The following is an 18,808-nucleotide window of genomic DNA, read 5'->3' as shown; positions in this document are numbered from 1 at the left end:
AATGGAAATAGTTCAAGAAGAAACATTACCTAAAAGAAACATCTAAGATTCAGGAAGGAATGATAGGCAAAGGAAATTGTGAGCATGGTGCTAAGTCTAACTAGTAATAGCAAAGAAAATACAGATAACAGTGTCTAACTTATAGGGATAAAAATGAAGCTATAATTAATAAAATGAATCTGTCGTAACAATAGCATGTCAGTTGGAAAGTTAGTGATTGGAGTTTATGTGGTCTAAGGTCCTAGTATGGTTTGGGAAGAGGTTAAAGATGTTAGGTTTCTAGGCTAACACTAAAAAACTAGGAATAATACAACTTCCAAACTACAAGAGGGGAGGAAAATCAAAAGAAAGAAAAGAAAAGGAAACATGAAGACAATAGGAAATGTGGCAGTTAAAAAAATTAAGGCCGTGATGTAGAAGCAAATAATAAATGTTACCATTTATTGAGTAGCTACTGTGTTAGTAATTTTGAGGCATTCATATTCATAATTTCACGCAATAAAGATAAGGGTGTCAGGCACAAAATAGGCATACAATGCAGGTTTCCTTATTACTGTACTTTTGTGCGTAAAGCAAGGTCTGGAACTTAGTAGCCACTCATTTATTGAAGAGAGAATTAAATGGTAGTGAGTATCGATTCTTATCTAAGGATGAGCAAACTGAGGTTCTGAGAAGCAGTGTGGCGGTAAGAGAAGCCTCAGACAGCGTGAGTATGAAACTTGCCTCTTAGAAACGTTGTGGTGTTGAGCATAACATGCTCTTCTGTTTTCCTATCTGTAAAAGTGAGTCAGAGTGCTTGTTAGGTAATAATGTTCATTAAATGCTAGGCATTCGCTAAGTGACAGATGTTATTGGCAGAGAACTTTTTCACAGTCACAGGGCCTGGATTTCAGGTATTTGGGATTCAACCAAAACTGCTTTCCCCTCTACCATGTGGTAGACTGTCCTGTTCTCTAAGGCAGAAGTAGCATGTCATGGCTGAGAACGCGAGCTTTGGAGTCAGGCGGACCTGAGTTCATGGCCCAGCTGGGTCACTAGTTAACTCTAGGACTTGGGGCCTTAGTTTCTTCAACTGTTGAACCGAAATCAAAATAGCTGTCACAAAAGGTGATTGTAAGATTGCAAGAATGTGTGCCCATCACTTTGGTGGTGGTCACAAATTAGGTCCCAGTTTATTTTATCATTTTTTAATATGTTTTTAATGATTTAAGAGAGAGAGAGAGAGACATCAAGGTGAGAAAGATTGATTGGCTGCCTCCTGCACACCTCCTACTGTGAATCAAGCCTGCAAACCAGGTCGAACCAGTGACCTCTCTGTGCATGGATGACTTTCAGCCAACTGAGCCACACTGACCAGGGCTAGGTCCCAGTTTAATACAGGCATACCTTGGGGACATCATGGGTTCAGTTCCAGACCACCGAAAAAAAGTGTCATCATCTTCTTGCTGGTGGAGGGTCGTGCCTTCAACTTGTAAAAAATGCAACATCTGTAAGGCCCAGTAAAATGAGGTTTGCCTGTATAAGAAAGAATAACAGCTAATGCGTAGGCTCTTAAGTAACAGTAAGAAGAAATGGTTTCTAATATTGGAAAAGAGATTCGTCTACATGACCTTCAGTCCCTTCCAACCTTGAGGTGTTCCTTTCTTCCTGAAACAGAAACAAGGTAGGGCTGTATCTATCTGCTCACTCACATTCTGACTGATGAGCAGGTCTCCAGTGGCAGGGACTGACTGATAGCGTTGTATAATAACCACAGTGATTTCCATTTGAATGCTTACCATGGAGCAGCACCATGTGCCTGTACATGGATTAATTATCTGAAATATTTTAAAGGGGGTCGCTGTTATTATCCCAAATGTATCAGTGCCAAAATTAAAGAACAGAGACATGGACTAACTTTCCCAAGGTCAAACAGGTAGCAATGGTAGATCGGGACTTGGGTTCATCCGCCCACAGGACCTGTGCTCTTGATCACTGCACTGTACATTAGAGGTGACCTGGTCCCTGAGAAAAAGAGTTCTCGTTTCTGGAAAACACCTTCAGGGCAGTCCTACAGAGCAAGTGCAGCCTTTGCCAAACCCAGGTTTGAAATCTGGCTCTACTTCTTCCTGTGGCTCTAGACAAGGTATTTAACCAGTTTTCTTCTCTACAAGATGGGGACAGTATTATCCATTTCCCACGTTTGTTGGGAGGATCAAATGAAATAATATCTGAGGTTTTCAAAAAGACTAGACTCTGTATTTCCATTGTGAATCTGGAAGGCCTCAGCCCTAAGCAGATGCCTGTGTGCTCTGAGCTGATGCTGGGGCGACTTTCCGAGAGTGAGGAAGCGAAAGCTGACTTTCCCCTGCTCCCTGAAAACACGACTTGTCCATTGTTCTCGGCGCCCTTCCACTCCCGTCACCCCCATGGTCACGGAGCATGGTCTTCAGAAGCCCAGTGTGCTTCCCCTCCCCTTGGCTTTGCCACTCAGCCTTGCCAGGGGTGTTGTTGGATGTTGTGCCTCTGTGGGCTCCCAGTTCTGCATGTCAGAGGTCACTGTCTGGGATAAGTGACCTCTATCCCACTGAGCTTCCACCCCCAATAGACGGTGGTCCTGAGCTCCTGGTGACTGTGGGAGCTAGGCTCACAGCCCTGGATTTATTTCTGCTCTTCCCTTCCCCACCTTTCTCCCCTCTCTATGCCAGCACGATTCTATCTGCTTTCCTGTTTCCTTCTTTTGAAAAAAATATTTATATGGTGGTGAATGGCTTTAACTACATTCACATTATTGTGCTACCATCACTACTATCCATTACAGAACTTTTTCATCACCCCAAATAGAAACTCTGTACCCATAACACAATAACCCCACCCTATACCTTCTCCCCCAATCCCTGACAACCTCTACTCTACTTCCCGTCCTTATGAATTTGTGCCTAGAGTAGGCACTTCATCTACGTCGAATCATACAATATCGACCCTTTTGTTTCTTGGTTTCTTTCATTTAGCATACTGTTTTCTTTTTCTGTTTGTTTTCTTTTTTAAATTTAATTTTATTTAAAAAAATTTTTAATTTGTTATTGAATTTATTGGGATGACATTGGTTACAATAGCATAACATTTTCAAGTTTCATCCATGTTATAGCATGTATCCGAATTTTACTCCTTTTTAAGGCTGAGTATTATTTTACTGTATGGATATAGCACATTTTGTTTATGCATTCATCTGTTGATAGATGCTCTCTTTTCTTTTTTGTTTTTGTTTTAATTTATCAATGCCTCTATCTTATAAGTAGAAAAATTGAGGCATTTCCTGAAAAATGAAATCTGTATTACAGTGTATAATGCGGATGCTCTCTTTTCTTTAACCAAACTTGGGGCTATCAGCATTTGCAGTGACATGGAGAGAACAGCCTACTCTTTCCTTGAAGTAGAAAACTGGCGAGTCACCATCCCAGGTGGTGAGGAGTTACGCCCAGTGTTCTGTTTGCAACGTCTGCACTGAAGTCACTCCTGGGATGTCACGCTTCCAAAGGTCTCTCAACAAGTGACACCACCTGGCCCCAGAAGTGCTCCTTGGAAAGGAGAGAAGGGATTGTCTGGGGCCCCAGCCACGCCTTTGCTTGCCTTCCGGGGACAGAGCCCGTGTTGCCTGGGATGCTCTGTTTCGGGGCTGTAGGCAAAGGATCTGGAGACTAGAGCAGCTTTTGTTTTACCTGTTTATACGAGTAGTTCTGAGCTTGTGTTTGTTTTGTTTTGTATATTTCTTCTCCTTGTCAACTCTGTCATTTCTGGTCTCCAACTTGGCTTCGATGCCCTTCAGTATTTCTGTTCTACTCCACTGTAATCATAGGGCTTCCTAATTTGGGTGTGTAGTGTCTTCTTTATTTAGACTCTGCGTCTAGCAGTTCCTGGAGGGGAAGGGCCTCCTTCCTTCCTTCCTTCCTTCCTTCCTTTCTCTCAGTCTTCCTCCATCCTTTTTTGTTCTCTTTTCTCTGTTTCTTTTACACCCCTCCATGCCTTAGGAATTGCATAACCTCTTTCTTGGCCACAGTCTATACCCTCAAGGTGTCCCCATCTCCTCTAACTCGGCCACAATCTGTACCCTCAAGGTGTCCACAGCCTAAGAGGATGACACACCACATTCCACACACACTCAGCATGTGTCACAGTTGCCTCTGGGAGGAAGTAGGAAAATCCATATCAATGGTCTGAGCTCATCAGGGCAGGAACCCTCCAGCTCCAAAGGCCTGGGTTGGGCCTAAAATTCTCAGACTGTTTCATACTGGCTGCTCTCCTGCTCTCTTATTCCTGTTTATCTTTCTTTGTAGGACCTTGGAGCACGGAGTATATCCTAACTTCTTCTAGGCTCTTTCTGCAGTTGCCTGGCCTTAACTGAGTCATGTCACCATAAAGACCATGTGATATAAAATCTGCAGAAGGAGTAATGTCATCAGTGCTGGCTGTCTTAAAAGGCTGCCCAAAGATAACACATCAGAGCGCTTTACCCGGATGTGAGTTCTTACCACAATCTGCTTCGACTCTCATGAACTTTTTTGCCTTTCTTTTTCTTTTTTTAATATATTTTTATTTATTTCAGAGAGAGAGAAACATCAATGATGAGAGAGAATCATTGATCAGCTGCCTCCTGTACGCCCCCCTACTGGAGATTGAGCCTGCAACCCAGGCATGTGCCCTTGACTGGAATTGACCTGGAACCCTTCATTCTGCAGGTCAACACTCTATCCACTGAGCCAAAACAGATAGGGCTTTTTTTTTTCCTTTTTTAAAAAAGAAAGTGATTTTTATTGATTTTTAGAAGAAGAGGAAGGGAGAGGGAGAAAGATATAGAAACATTGATGAGAGAGAAACAGCAATCGGCTGCCTCCTGCATGCCCCCTTCTGGGGATTGAGCCCACAACCCAGACATGTGCCCTGACCAGGAATCAAACCTGAGATGTCCTGGTGCATGGGTCCACGCTCAACCACTGAGCCACACCTGTCAGGCTCTGCCTTTCTGTCTTGCCAACACCACTTACGAGGGAACCTCGGGCAGACAGATTCCCCAGATATACCTGCAAAAGTTGGAGATGCTGGACAAGTCCATGAATGGCAGTACCAGTGTCTGCCTGGTACACACGGGCCAGGATGTGGAGCCAGGCCTGGAAAGTATAGGAGAAGGGCCCAGAGACACTGGGAACCTCTGACGAGGGGTAGCCTCCCTTTGCTTCCGAAATTCAATAGCTTCTTAATTCAGTTGATCTTCATCTAAGAGCACTGGTCCCTTATACATGAAAGAAGTAATAATTTTTTCAACTTCTGTGTGAGGTAGATTACTTTCATTATTTCCATTCTTTGGGTAAGAAATTAAGACCCAGGGAGAAGGGATTTGGAGGAAGGTGTGCTGAGAGGAAGGCCAATCTGGTGCTACTTGGGAGGAGCTGTGATGGGAGAGCCTGTGAGCTGTGAGGGGCAAGAGCCTGGCCCACACGGGGCAGTCTGGCCCCCGGACAGAGCTCCAGGGGGCCTGGGCCCCATGGGCCTGGCTGAATTGACATCCTTAGCCCTTCTGATGCATCCACTGGTCAAACTGGACTCACTTCTGGTTTTCTTCCTTAGATATTTCGTAGGGCCTGTGACCCACAGCAATACTAGTATTTGACAGTTTATTGCAGCTGCTAGCGGCTAGCCCATAGCAGCTTATAAAGACGTTAGAAAGATGTCCCTTCAGATGAATGCAGCCCATCGGTGCACGGCCTACCCAGCAACACTAAGGGTGTTTCGTCTCCCAACAACCTCCTCACCTGGTGCCCATGTTCAGGGCACATTTTGCACACGCGTGTGTAGCAGCTCTGGGAAGCCCTAAAAAAGCTCCCCGTGACTCAGGGTATGAGTCTGAGCCCGAGCCCATTGGGGGAGGCTCATGCTGTCAGTGAGTTCTTCCCTAGAAGCTGATGGCTGCACCTGGCCTACTGGGCGACCCTGGAGGTGTCCTACCAGGTGATCTTGCTCTTCATTTGACACCTAATACAGATTTCATTGCATCAGCTGCATCTGCCTCTATCCTGCTTTCCAATCTATAGCCTACCTCTTTGTCCCAGTGACTCATACATGCTTCACTGTAAAATATAATTCAATGTAAAATAGTGTTCGACTTTCTCCAAAGTTCCCCACATGGCTGTGATTCTGGGATGCTCTGGGATGTTTGATGCAGTTGGAAAACTGGGGTACCTGCTCCCTGAAAAGGTCAAGAATTTACTAGCTAGTGCAGTGACTAGTGATGAAATGGTGGTTAGGGCTGGCCGTCCTCCTCGCTCGTGGTCATTTGACCCCTGGCCCCTCTCTGCTTTGAGAAGATGACAGGGTGTTCGTGGTCCTTACCCTCCAGTGGTGCCACAGTCGCTGCCTTTGGGTGTAGCAGAGTCCTGAGCAGCTGTCTCCTTTCCATCTCTCCAGCGGAGCCAAGCTGGCACCAGCTCTGGAGGTGGAGGGGAAGGCATCCAGAGGGTACAATGCTGCCCAGGAATATGAAAGGGAACCCTTTGGCCAGGTGGCCCGGTTCAGCTGACAGCTCCTGCTGGGAGGACATGGTAGATTTTGGCACATGGCACTGTTCTGCCCATCTGGCTTCTTTAGAATGAGATTTGAAGACTCCTGGCCAGGGGACCTGGGAGGTGATGCGCTGATGCCAGTGTAGCAGGGGGCAGTGGGCTGAGCCTCAGTTCTGGGTAACAGCATCTCTACACATCACTTCTGGGGATAGTTATCCCACCTGCCTTCTTGCAGGCAAAACTCAGAGCCTTTGGAGGACCTTGCCTTTCCCAAAGCAGCTCAATTTGGCCTCTGTTTCTCCTGACTCCTGTGGTATAGGTCGGCTGAGCTCTCATACAGAGAGCTGCTCACCTTCCTATTTACTTCCTAGGCTTCTCTCACCCCTCAGTAATGCCTTCTTATTCTATAAATGGGACCTTCCACCCTGGCCTGTACAGGGAGAATGGGAACTGTCGGGGCTGTCCATTTTCTCTCCCCTGTAACCTCTGTAATCTTCTCATTTTACCCTATTCCCCTCCTATCTTGGCTCTTGAAACTATTCCCATAGGAAGCAAAAGGCAGTTCGCCCTCCCACCCCTCTTTAGGGCCAAACCTCTGTTTGTTGTCTTGGAAACCATGGCAACATAGCCTAAGAGGCCCCTTCTACCATTTTGGAAGTTAATGTTCCAAAGCCTCGTACTCCCAGCTGTGAGTTCTCTACAAATGTTTCCCAGAGGGAGACAGGAGCCTCTGGTTTTTCAGATCTGCTCTAAGGAGAATGTTTCAAACCAACCAATCCCTAGAAAATCCTTTTAAAAGTGGGTTAGGAAAGTGTTCGCCGTAGGATCTTTTGGGGTATGACGGTGCTGACATTGGCTGGGAGTCCAGAAGAGTATTCTGGGATGTGGCCTACACTTCTTTCTCTTGTGCTCTTTCCTCCTTTCCCCCCCTCGCACTCAATTACTCACAAGACTAGCGTTGGAGGTGGTTATCTTTCAGCTCCCACCAACTCTTTCCTGCTTTTTCTTCTCCTTGACATGTTTGTCCTTCTTGCTCTGGTGCTACCTTTTAAAGCCCCAAGTTGGGAATCCAGGCCGCTGGGATGATTAACTGCAGGAGCCCAGTCGAAGAATTCCACAGCCTTAGACGGCAAAGTTTCCATAGCCTCACTGCTGTGGGACTTCCCCGCGAAGGAGTCCTCTTTCTTCAGCTGGCTGTGGAGGAGGGCGGGGGAGAGCAGCTGGTGTGTCCTCGGCTTCCCTTTGGATTTGACTGCTGGCACAGGGGAGCGTCCAGTGGCTGAAACCCTGCGGGGAGGGCACTGATCCCTCCCCGCACCCCGAAAAGGCTTGCTCTCCGGTGATGGAGATCTTACTGATTTGGACCAGCCGGCCCGGGTGTGTGAGACTAGGGAAGCTGGGACAGGAGTGCTCCTGCAACATTTTGTAGGAGGAAATGTTGGGCAAATAGTGGGAGATGCCTCCAAAGGTCTGGCTCTGCTGGGTTAGGATGCCTTTTGCTCCTCCTGCTGCTCTGGTCCCTTCTGGGAACCCTTGAATTCTTGCATAGTGGTGGGGAGAGCTGGAAGAAGGCAGCCATGTCACCAGGGAGTTGGACTTTAGCCTCCTATGCCTGTTCCCTACCCAAGCTTTACAGGCTCAGAGTAGAACTGAGAGGTGACCATGGAGCCACAGTCTTGTAGCTTGTCGGTCAGCTTGTCGGTAGGAAGGGCTAGCTTATCGTGCTCAGTTCTTGAATTTTCAACTCCCATGTGAGCAGTGAAAGGAGCCAGAGTCAGATTGTAGTCCTAGGTGCCTTTTATATTTAGTCTCCCAGCCTCCTTCCTCCATCAGGCCACTTCCCTATTTATGCTGGAGTGGAAACTTGGCTGAGCATACTAAATCCTGACTCTAGTTTTAAATTCATAGGAGTAGTCTGATATCCTTCCTCTTCCCCCATCTCTGTTAGGACTCCTCACTTTGAGTCCTCAGTGTTAGCAGTTTGCTTTTGCTCCAAGCATAGTGAGATGCTACATATTTGACTTAGCCAGGCAAGCTCCAACTGGATTTGGGAGAGTGCAGATTGGCTCATAGAGTTCGTCCTGTGTGCCTTTGGCCCATCATCCATGACCCCAGTGACACTGCCTGGCCCTGTGTTGGTGCCAGCCATGGCAGCCTCACAAGTGCCCTACTAGCTTCTCAGCATATCCATATTCCTTCCATTGTTTGAACCAGTGTGGCCTGGACAGGGGTGCTTGTTTTCAGAAATTTCCCAGGTAAGGGGAATAGAATTCCATCCAAATAGACTGTCCCTAGAGATGTGCAAAAGAGAGAATAAGAGAGATTCTGAGATTGAGGTAGATAAGTGGTGGTGGGGAGAGGGAGGGAAGGAGGAAGGGGGAGAGAGAGAGAGAGAGAGAGAGAGAGAGAGAGAGAGAGAGAGAGAGAGAGAGAGAAGAGGGAATAGAAGGAGGGAGGAAGTTAGGGAGACAGGACAAGATTGGGAAAGGGATATACATAGATCTGAAAAACAGTGAGAAGTTGAGAATGAGGTATATCGAGAAAAATGAGGAGGTGGGAAGAGTTTGGTACCAGATATCTTCCCTATCATTTCTGGCAGTTCAGTGCTTCAGAAATAATCTTGAAAGCATCCTTTTTTGCCACTTCCTACAGACTTCCCCACCACCACCATCACCATAGTTCTTCTCCCCTGTCTTCCCTCGGGGGCTCTGCAGTGGTGTTTAAAATGCTGTGTGTGGGAGTTCCGAATCCAATGGGTGTTGAGAGAACTTAAATTCTTTATGTTTCCCTTTGCTTCTCCCTAAAGAGGTGGATGGTTCCCACAATGATAGCTGGTCTTCCTTCTCCCTGCACCAGAAAAGCCCTGTACTATGTCCTGGAGAACAAGGGAGATATGCCTCCAACCCATTCAGTCTACCAACCCCAGGGCCCCAAAAGGGAGAAGGTGGAGAGGGGGAAAGTGCTAAGAAGTGGTTCTGGGGACTTACAGATAACGGTTTATCTCTGGAGATTGGCAGAGAAGGGTGGCTCTTTCATTAACTCCTCGTGTTAGATCAGGCACTAGGGCAGAGGTTGGAATAGAGAGATGGTACCACCTTTCTGTCCACTTAGAACAGCGGTTCTCAACCTGTGGGTCGCGACCCCTTTGGGGGGGGTCGAACGACCCTTTCACGGGGGTCGCCTAAGACCATCGGAAAACACATATATAATTACATATTGTTTTTGTGATTAATCACTGTGCTTTAATTATGTTCAATTTGTAACAATGAAAATACATCCTGCATATCAGATATTTACATTACGATTCATAACAGTAGCAAAATTACAGTTATGAAGTAGCAACGAAAATAATGTTATGGTTGGGGGTCACCACAACATGAGGAACTGTATTAAAGGGTCGCGGCATTAGGAAGGCTGAGAACCACTGACTTAGAAGAATGCACAGTACCTTGCACTTTCTCTTCCCTGAGCCTTCCATCAACAGTGACCAGCCGGGGCTGAGCTGCCTTTGTCTCCTACCCATTGTCTCTTTCAACAATGGGCCCTCTGTCCCTCACCTTGGATCCGAGCCCTGTGGTGAATAGATGTTCTTTCGAGCCCATGATTTTTGGAAGCTTACTCTGTGTCCGTGGCTCTGAGACGTGTCTGCTTCTCCTCATCCTTTTATGTATCCCCAAGTAATGGCCACTCAGCTTGAGTTGATACCCTGAGACTCAGGAACAGGAACACTGGTGTCAGGGACACTAGCTCACCTGCGGTGTCTTTCCATCAGGCTGCTCCCAGCTGTCCAGGATGGTGCCCCACGTGGGACCCTTTCCTCACCTCCTCCAGACCCCTCCTGCCCCACAGGAAGAGTGGAGCGCTGATGACAGTTGGGTTGACAGGCTCAGAAACCAGGCCTGCTCTGCTCTTCTGACCTCAAGGAGCCGCCAAGACTGATTTCTGCCCCAAGTCCCGATTGTCCCAGCAAGACTTTGTCAGCGAACCAGGGCTGTCAGTTGGGACGGTGACCACTCCTGGGGCAGCAGAGGGTGCTTCCCCGATGGAATCAGCAGCAGCCTCCCCCTTCTCCTGCCCTCTCTCCTCCCCGTGGGGTTCGTTCTCATTGATATTTTTTCTGAGCCATCGTGGCAGCTGGGAGGCATTCCATTTCATTCTGAGATGGTGCTCTTCTTAACGGTGCCCTAGCTTTCCTTATATCTGATTCACGCACCCATCAGCAATTGGGGTAGGAGTAGGTTTCTCCTTTTAAGACCATATGAATCCAGTGGAGCTGGAATAGGTGGAGGATAAAATCCTGCATCATTTTCCGTATTCCAAGTAGCTGTTTCTGGAAGGTGGTTCTCTTTCTCTCACTTAGATGTCATTTAGCAATTGACAACCTATAGCCTATTTATCAACGTCAGTATCCACTTCCATTGTGTGTGTGACCCCAATGGCTGATTCCTGATCCCTCTCCACCTCCTCTGCCCAAACCTGTCCTAGGTGCCTGGGGCCCTGGAGATGAATGTGTCCGACTTTCGATCATTCTTCAGCATCTGAATCTTGAATGCTGACTGCATGGTGCTGGCGAGATGTCCTCACCACCCCGACTACAACTGAAATCTTGCTGTGCAGAAGTTCCCCTTCACCCCAGGGCTCCCTAAGGAGTGAGAACAGGATGCAAGCTCACTCTACAGGTGAAGGAAAGACCTGTGTCCCTTCCTCCAGAGGCACCTCTGAGGTCACCCCCTTCACACCTCCATCAGGGAGTGGCCAGGCTGCATGCAGACGGCACTGCACCCTGGGAGGGGGGCACTCTGCTCTGAGGCTCTCTTCCCAGGACCCCTGGTGGGATCCTCAGTCTCTTCATCCTGGTGACAGTGGGGATGGTGGCGAGGGGGGAGGGTGTGAGGAACGCTGCTGGCTGGAGCCTGGCTTAGCCAGGAAGGGAGAAGACTGAGTGTAGGTGGTGCAGAGGTGAGAAGAGCCTGAGTCATGGCCCCTCCGGGATGAGCTGGGCCGAGGCTGCATGGACCAGCAGCCCGCCTCCCCTTTAGAGGAACTTACCCCGTCCCCGCACTGCTCACTTGGTCTTCCACTGGCTGGCTCAAGCCCTAAAGCGGTGTTTGCCGGCTCTATTCTTCTTGTTCCTGAGAACGTTGTGGTGGCTCTTTTTTACTTTTATTTTTTGAGGCTGCTTTAGGGGGCTGGGAAAGGGAAACTTTCAAAGTAAAATAATAAAAACAGACCACTCTGCCATCACGGGCACATAAATAGCGTCGGGCCAGGCTGCACACTTGCTTTGCCATAGCAACCTAAACCGAGTGTTTACAGCAGCCCGTCGCCGACTGGAAAACAGCAGCTGCTGCTGCCCCGCCAGCTGCGCCTGTGCCTATGCCGCTGCCTGTGCCCCCCAGAGCAGTGGGTAGGTGCCCCCCCTGCAGAGGTGTGGCAGGGGGTCGTGGCCAGCCCTCCTGTAGGGGCTTTGGGGGTGGCAGGGAAAAGGCAGCCAGGGTTCAGATGCGCCAGGGGGCGGTGAGACTTGGGGAGCCTGAAGTGAGTGGTGGGTGTCTTTTGTCCTCTCATTTTCCCCTCCAGCTCTGTCTCCTGCGGATGGAGGGAACAGGAGTGCAGGGGATGCTGGGTCCCCCTCCACCAGAAAGGGTCTCGGTGTGTCTCTGACCCTGGGTGTACCTCGGTTTGCTTTGCTGAATACCTTTTGGTTCTGCTACAGGGACGTCCTTCCTCTCCACTCTGTGTTCTCACAGGACAGGGGCTTTCCTTGGGAAGATCAGGGGTCTCTGGGGAGGGGACTGCCCTGAGATGAATGGAAGCAGAGCATCCGGGGGCGGGGGGGGCGGGGGCGGAGGAGGGAGAAGGGAAAGCAGGAGATAATAGATGGCGAGACCCTCCTGTGCCTCTCCTGTCAGCCTCGATCTGGGGCAGTGTTTGGACTGGACCCCACTCAAGGCCTTCCAGAGCGTTAGCCTTGTGTTGTCGGACGTTGTCATGGCATTGTTTGCAGAGATGCTTCGTAACTTCTGCAGCGTAAGAAAGTCTGGTCCCCAAACCAGCAGCGTCAGCATCCCCCGGTTAGGGAACTTGCTAGAAGTGCGTGTTCCCTGGCCCCACCCCACAACTCCTGAATGGGAAACTGGGAGCTGGCCCAGCAGTAGGTTTTAACCAGCCCTCCTGGCGAGGTGATGCTCACTGAGGTTGGAGAACCACTGCTCTGAAACACGACACAAGTGCACGGGAGTGTGCCCGTCTGCCTGTCAAGCCCAGGCTGACTTAGTGGCTCCTGTCTGTGCAATGAGTGAACAAGGAGAGGCACCGGGGCACTGAGGGGACAGGTTGCTAGGGGTGCGCCCAGCTCTCTTCTGGATAACGCCTCCTCTCAGCATGGAGTTCTTGCCCGATTCCCTGGGACTTCCAGGAAACAGTGGGCTGAGAGAAGGCCGGGCCAGGCAAAGCCGTGGTCCCCTCATTCTGTCAGGTGGCTGCCGTGGAGTGCAGGGAGGCGATGGAGTGCTGGCCAGGCGTGATGTCCAGTGTGTGGTGCTCTGGCCAGTGTCCGGGTCACACAGGAATGTTATTTTGCTCCCTCTCTTGCTGAGCCCCTGGGGGAAGAGCAGCTGCCCACAGCACTCCCTTTCGGTGTCTGTGGCCTCCTCTGTCTGAGGCCAGACAGCTTTCTCCTCACCCCTGAGAGCTCCAGTAGAACCCGCGGCCTGGGAACAACAGGATCCTGACCCAGTCGCCCAGGGAGACGGGCCTTCCTCTCCCTCTCCGTGGGCATGGCGCGATTCTTCGGAGATTTGTGTCTAAAAATAACGCAGGACCCAGTCCAGCTGCTAAAAAGCCCCTTTGTGCCCTTGGGACCAAAATGTGGAAAAACCATAGCAGCCCCAAGAAAGGCAATCTGTGTTGCCCAAGAGAGGGCCCAGGCTAGACATCTGAATGTTACTGCTCAAGGCTGCGTTCCTGTCTGCTAGCCTAGTAGCTTCCTGTCCCGGGCCCAAGGAGCTGCACCTTACTAGTACTTAGCGTGAAAGACAGATTCTTTGCTCACTCATATCCTGAGCATTTCCCACAGTCGGATGCGAGGGATCAAGAGGGGCTGCCAGCACCCCTTTCCTTAAACAATAGGCCTTCTGATGGCACTGCCACTCCCACCTGAAATCAGCTCTGCCCTCCTTCTCGGAAGGGAAAGGTCAGTATTCTTGTTTCATCCTCTACATGTTTTAGCTCTGGCTTGCAGCGAACACCCGCACCCCTGAGTCAGGAGGTGACCTGGGCCAGCACGACTCGGATTCTTTGGAGGAGGGTACATCCCCCCTGGCTCTGGGGCGGAGGGACTGCCCTTTTTCATCTTGACATATTGATGCTATTTTTGGATGGAGACGGGAGGTGGGGGCCGGAGGCATTGCCCTCTTGGGCACATTCCTGGTTCGGTTTCCTGATCCATGCCATGAAGCGTCTATCTTCATCTTGATGATTCCTGGGGTCTCTGACATGGGCTGGGTCCTCAGGCCAGATGATCAGGAACAGAGGGGCAACCCTGGATCAGTTCTTGGTATCACTCTTTTGAGAATGTCTATGCTCTCTGTGGGCCCTGCCTTCCCCCCGACTGCTGAAGGCATCTGGCCAGAGCTGATAAGTTTGTCATTGTCGTCACAGGTCTTAGTCCAGCTCTTCTAGGTCTGAAAGGGTTCAGCAGCATGGTGTGTTTTGGTTTCAGTTTTTGGACCTCGCACACAGAGCACTGAGTTGATCAATAATGGACGCGTGGCCCATTTTTATCATCTGGCTCATGCGAGGCCCTTCCTGTACTGTTTCCCCACATCCCACATCTGTTCCCTTTTGTGTGTGTGAGCAGCATTCTAATGTGTTTTTTTGTTTAAATATGTTCCTTCAAATGTATAGGGTTGCTTTTTTTTTAAGTCTTTATTGTTGGAAGTATTACATGTGTCCCCTTTTTTCTCCCATTGACCTCTTCTAGCCCACCCCCACTCCCACCCCCCGCCCCAGGCCCTCACCACCCCACTGTCTGTGTCCATGGGTTATACATATTTGCATACAAGTTCTTTGGTTGATCTCTCCCTCCCTCTATTGAAGAGTTGCTTTAGATGCATGTGTTTCTAATTCATGTAAAAGCTGTTACAGCACCTTTTGCCCCCACTAAGCACTGTTTTTTAAGATAACCAGTATTACCTTGTGTACATCTGATCTGTATTTCTAACTATTGCAAAATATCCCCTTTATCAGCTCGCCATCACAGGGAGGGGATCCCAGGTGGCCTTCAGTTCCCTGTCACCACAAACATGTCCCGCTGAGCCTCCTTGCCCACGTCCCCTTCTGGACCTGTGTGAGAATCTCTCTGGGATGACTGGGTCCCTCGTATCCATGGTCTCAACTTGGCCAAGAAGTACCAGATGGTTCCGGGAGAAGGGGTAAATTCTGAGTCCCTGAGACCCAGCGGTTGAGAGTGATATATCTTCTCCAGACAGATGCTTCGATTTTGGTGCTACATTTTGCTGCTAGATTGAAAACGCTGTCAGGACGGACCTGGAAAATATTATGCTGTGAAATAAGCCAGTCTGAGGAAGACAAATATCACATGATCTCGCTTATTCATGGACTATAATAAACACAGTGAATTGACCAACGAAATAAAACCTGAAGCAGGGAGGCATGGAACAGACTGACATACTTCACTGTGGGGCTGGGGAGACAAGAAAAGATAAACCGAAGAACTTATATGCATATATGCACAGCCCACGGACATGGACAGTAGCATAGCGAAGACCTGGGGAAAAAGAAAAGAAAACACTGTCAGGATAGCCGATTTGGGGAGGGACAGGAGTGGGCGAGGGAGTGTGTGTGTGTGTTTGCGCACTCGCGCACATGACCCACCTCTTAACCGGGAGGTGATGTTCTCTCTTTAGGACATGCCGAGAATTTGCATAAGGTTCCAGGCCCAGGCCCACAGGCTACAGTGTGCCATCCTGTGGGCAGTGCAGAGGCCTGGTTTTGGTGCCCCAGCCCTCACTGGGCTTCCTGCATGGCCTAGTGGTTGCTGATGATAACAGGTGTGCCACCTACACCTGAACTTTATCCAATATGCTCTGCCTCTGACCTTCTCACAAGCCTCCACAGAGCCTCGGCAGATTGAAGGGGAGGGTGTGTGCTCGGGTCTGCTTCTGCAGGCCCGCAGGCATAGAGGAGCAATGAGGGCGGGCAGGCATGGGGAGCGAAGGAAGACCCGGGACCACGACTAGTCCTGAGGAAACCTTCAGAGAGAAGAGCCAGCGGATGGAGGTTGGGGGAGGGGCGGGGGGGCTTGCCAGAAGTTTCATGGATCCTGGAGGAGCTTGCCAGAAGCACAGGAGTGCCTGGGAGGAGTAAAGACCCTGTAGGTGATGGCACAGGAAGTGCCCTGCTGGAGAGAGGAGGGAGCATCTAGAGCAGGTCTCTGAGCCTCTCCCAAGTCACTGCGGGTTGCAAGGCCAGTGGTGTGAGATGACAGAGTGGAGGAAGCCCTCATCCCCACTCCCAGGTCTGCAGGTGGGAAATGGATATGCTTGGAATCATGCCAGTCCAGGGCCTACTGTATTCTAGCTGGGGGAGGAGGGGTGCTATATGTAGTGGAGAAAGGGCTGGGTGGAGTGTCTGCCCCTGAGAAGCCCTGGGTCTAGCCCTACACTGCCCAGAAAGTTCAAAGAGGTTAAGGAGGTGTTTCCCTGTTTCTGAGCTTTTATGGGTCATGGACAAGGCACAGGTAGGTTTATGTGGGCCAAGCATGTCAAACTCGAGGCCGGCAGACCACGTGCCTCGTTGGCCTGCCGGCCGCGAGTTTAACATGCTTGAGTGGGCCTTCTCATCAAACTTTAGGAAGTAAACCCGTAGCTTTGTTTTCATTTTCTTCGTGTCCTATACTTGAGGCAGGGTGGCTTTGAGTTCAGGCTAGTCACACATCCTGGCTCTCTGAATCTGGGCTTCCCTGCATGAGATGGGGTGCCTTCCTTAGAGGGTTGTTGGTGAGGATCTGTGAAACAATAGTCGTCATAATGATACTAACTACTGTGCATGGACCACCCACTACATATCAGCCACTATGCTAGGCACTACATAAGAATACGTGTGTGTATGTATCTGTGTGTATGTATCTGTGTGTGGATATATATGCAGGTGCATATATATGTACATATATATGATTTTTCTCTGATTTTCAGTGAAGTGCTTAGCATGGTACCTGGCTCATTGTAGATGCTCAACAAATATTATTTCCCTCCCTGTCCAACCCCACTGTCGCTCCTGAAATTAGGGAGAAATAGAGCCTCATTTGGGATGAAGAAGGGAGCAAACATCTGGATCAGAGAAAAGAGAACAGGTTTAATTTGAGGGGGCGGGGGAGGGGCGGGGTTGGGAGGGACCCTGAAGCAGGTTTTAGATTTCAGTGAGTGCATCCTAAGGGGGGACCAGCCTACCCCCTCCCCAGGTTTTCCCTTCTCCTTCTCCTTCTCCTTCTCCTTCTCCTTCTCCTTCTCCTTCTCCTTCTCCTTCTCCTCCTTCTCCTCCCCTTCCCCCTTCCCCTCCCTCCCCCTCTCCCTGCATGGCAGTGATGCTGCCACTCAACTGGAGCATCTCTGAGTGCTACCTCCCTCCTGAGCAGGCACCCAGCCCCGTGAAGCGGGCAGGGGAGGGCAGGGAACAGCAGCCCTGCCTGCAGCCCAGAGGCCAGAGCTCAGTGTAGCTGCTTATGATTCCAGGCCGGTTCAGCCGCAGTGCTGCCCCAGCCTGAAGCCCTAGCCCCCGGCCCCTCCTGTCTCCTTTCTCTCATTTCCATTCATGCTTCATCTCCCATGCATCGCGCCAGATTTAATAGGTGCCTTTGTCAGGGAAGATCAGGGAGTGGATTCCTTTTAGATCTTCAAAGTACCCTCTTCTCTCCCCACAGGGAGGTTACCCTTTTTCCTCAGAGCCTGGAGATCTGTCTCTTCTTTAGCATCCCGGGAACTTTTCCAAGAGTAAGGGATTCTTTGGACAAAACTGGAGGAAGCAGAGCACCTGACGACTGTTTACGGTTTGGTGGCTTAGGCCATGATGTTCCGGTCCCAGGCAGGTCCTCTTTTCTGGAACTTGCTACTGAGCCTCGTGCAGACTGAGTTGTCAGGAAGTGTGCGGTGGTTTGTTTCTCGGGAATGTATGGCAACAGGACGTAGGGTCTGTTTCACCCCCACAGCCTGGGGTATGATGGAGATGATTCTGAGAAAGAAAGAGCAAGGGCAGGAGTCAGCATTACCTTTAGATGGAAATGGATATTTTCTGTGCCCAAGAGGGTTCTAGGTATATTTTTCCTGCAACTGGGTCCCCCCCCCCCCACACTTTTTTGCTGCACAACTATTGGCCTAAAGCAATTTTGTTTTTTGATCCTCGCCTGAGGACATTTTTCCATTGCTTTTTTAAAGAGAGTGGAAGAGAGAGGGAAAGACAGAGAGAAACATCGATGTGAGAGAAACACATCAATTGGTTGCCTCCTGCACAAGCCCTGACCAGGGCCTGGGCTGAGGAAGAGCCTGCAACCGAGGTACGTGCCCTTGACGGGAATTGAACCCAGGACCCTTCGGTCCGCAGGCCGATGCTCTATCCACTGAGCCAAGCCGGCCAGGGCGGCCTAAAGCAATTTTGCCATAAAAGATAAAATAATAAAAAATAAACAGGACAGAATGATCATGAAAGATGAAAAATTAAAACCAAAATTTAAGACTATTGAGAAAAATGAAAATACATCTTCCAATGATAGCATTATACTTTTTAAAAAATTTGCTTGCTGGTTGGTCCCCTTGTAAGGCATAGCACTTTTCCCTTTTTGTTACAATTTCTTCTTCCTCCACTAAGAGAGGTATCAATTTGCGCCGCCGGGTCAACTTGGTTTTGACAAGTGGGAGGGCTCACTGGGCTCATGGAAGGATTTGCCGGCTGATCTGTGATCATTTTCTGGTAGAGTGCAGTCCGGCCGTCCACAGGGCTTTGCAATCTGCTTTATACGTAGCTGTTAGGCGCTATTTTAAGAACACCACGTCTACTCCTCACTGTACAGACCGCTGTGAAGGCTGAGATTTATATAATGTGAAATGGGAGTAACTACAAGAACTTCACTCCTGGAGAAATAAAACCCAGCTGACAGCTAGCTTAAATACATGAAATCCGCCAAATGTAAACCAAACTGTCCGCCAGTTATTTTATCTTTTACGGCAAAATTGCCTCGTGGCCAATTAGTTGTGCAGCGA

General features: G+C 49.5%; 1 protein-coding gene across 6 annotated transcripts in view; it reads left to right on the top strand.

Moving 5' to 3' along the window:
* The window catches only part of ATP2B4 (ATPase plasma membrane Ca2+ transporting 4), a 96,293-nt gene that overhangs the window by 23,920 nt on the left and 53,565 nt on the right, over window positions 1–18,808 (top strand). The window contains exon 1 of one of the 6 annotated variants that reach the window (XM_070396705.1): window positions 11,194–11,212. The exons of the other annotated variants lie outside the window; for them this stretch is intronic. The gene's annotated coding sequence lies outside the window, so the exon portion shown is untranslated. Of the gene's footprint in view, window positions 1–11,193; window positions 11,213–18,808 lie in introns of those variants that run through there. 6 annotated transcript variants of the gene reach the window in all.

The sequence above is a fragment of the Myotis yumanensis genome, unplaced genomic scaffold (assembly GCF_028538775.1).
Source record: "Myotis yumanensis isolate MYYU_CA2020_CCGP unplaced genomic scaffold, mMyoYum1.0.hap1 SCAF_17, whole genome shotgun sequence".
Classification (NCBI taxonomy): Eukaryota; Metazoa; Chordata; class Mammalia; order Chiroptera; family Vespertilionidae; genus Myotis; species Myotis yumanensis.
Note: the sequence above shows the minus strand (reverse complement) of the source record. Positions and strands in the feature narration are given on the sequence as shown.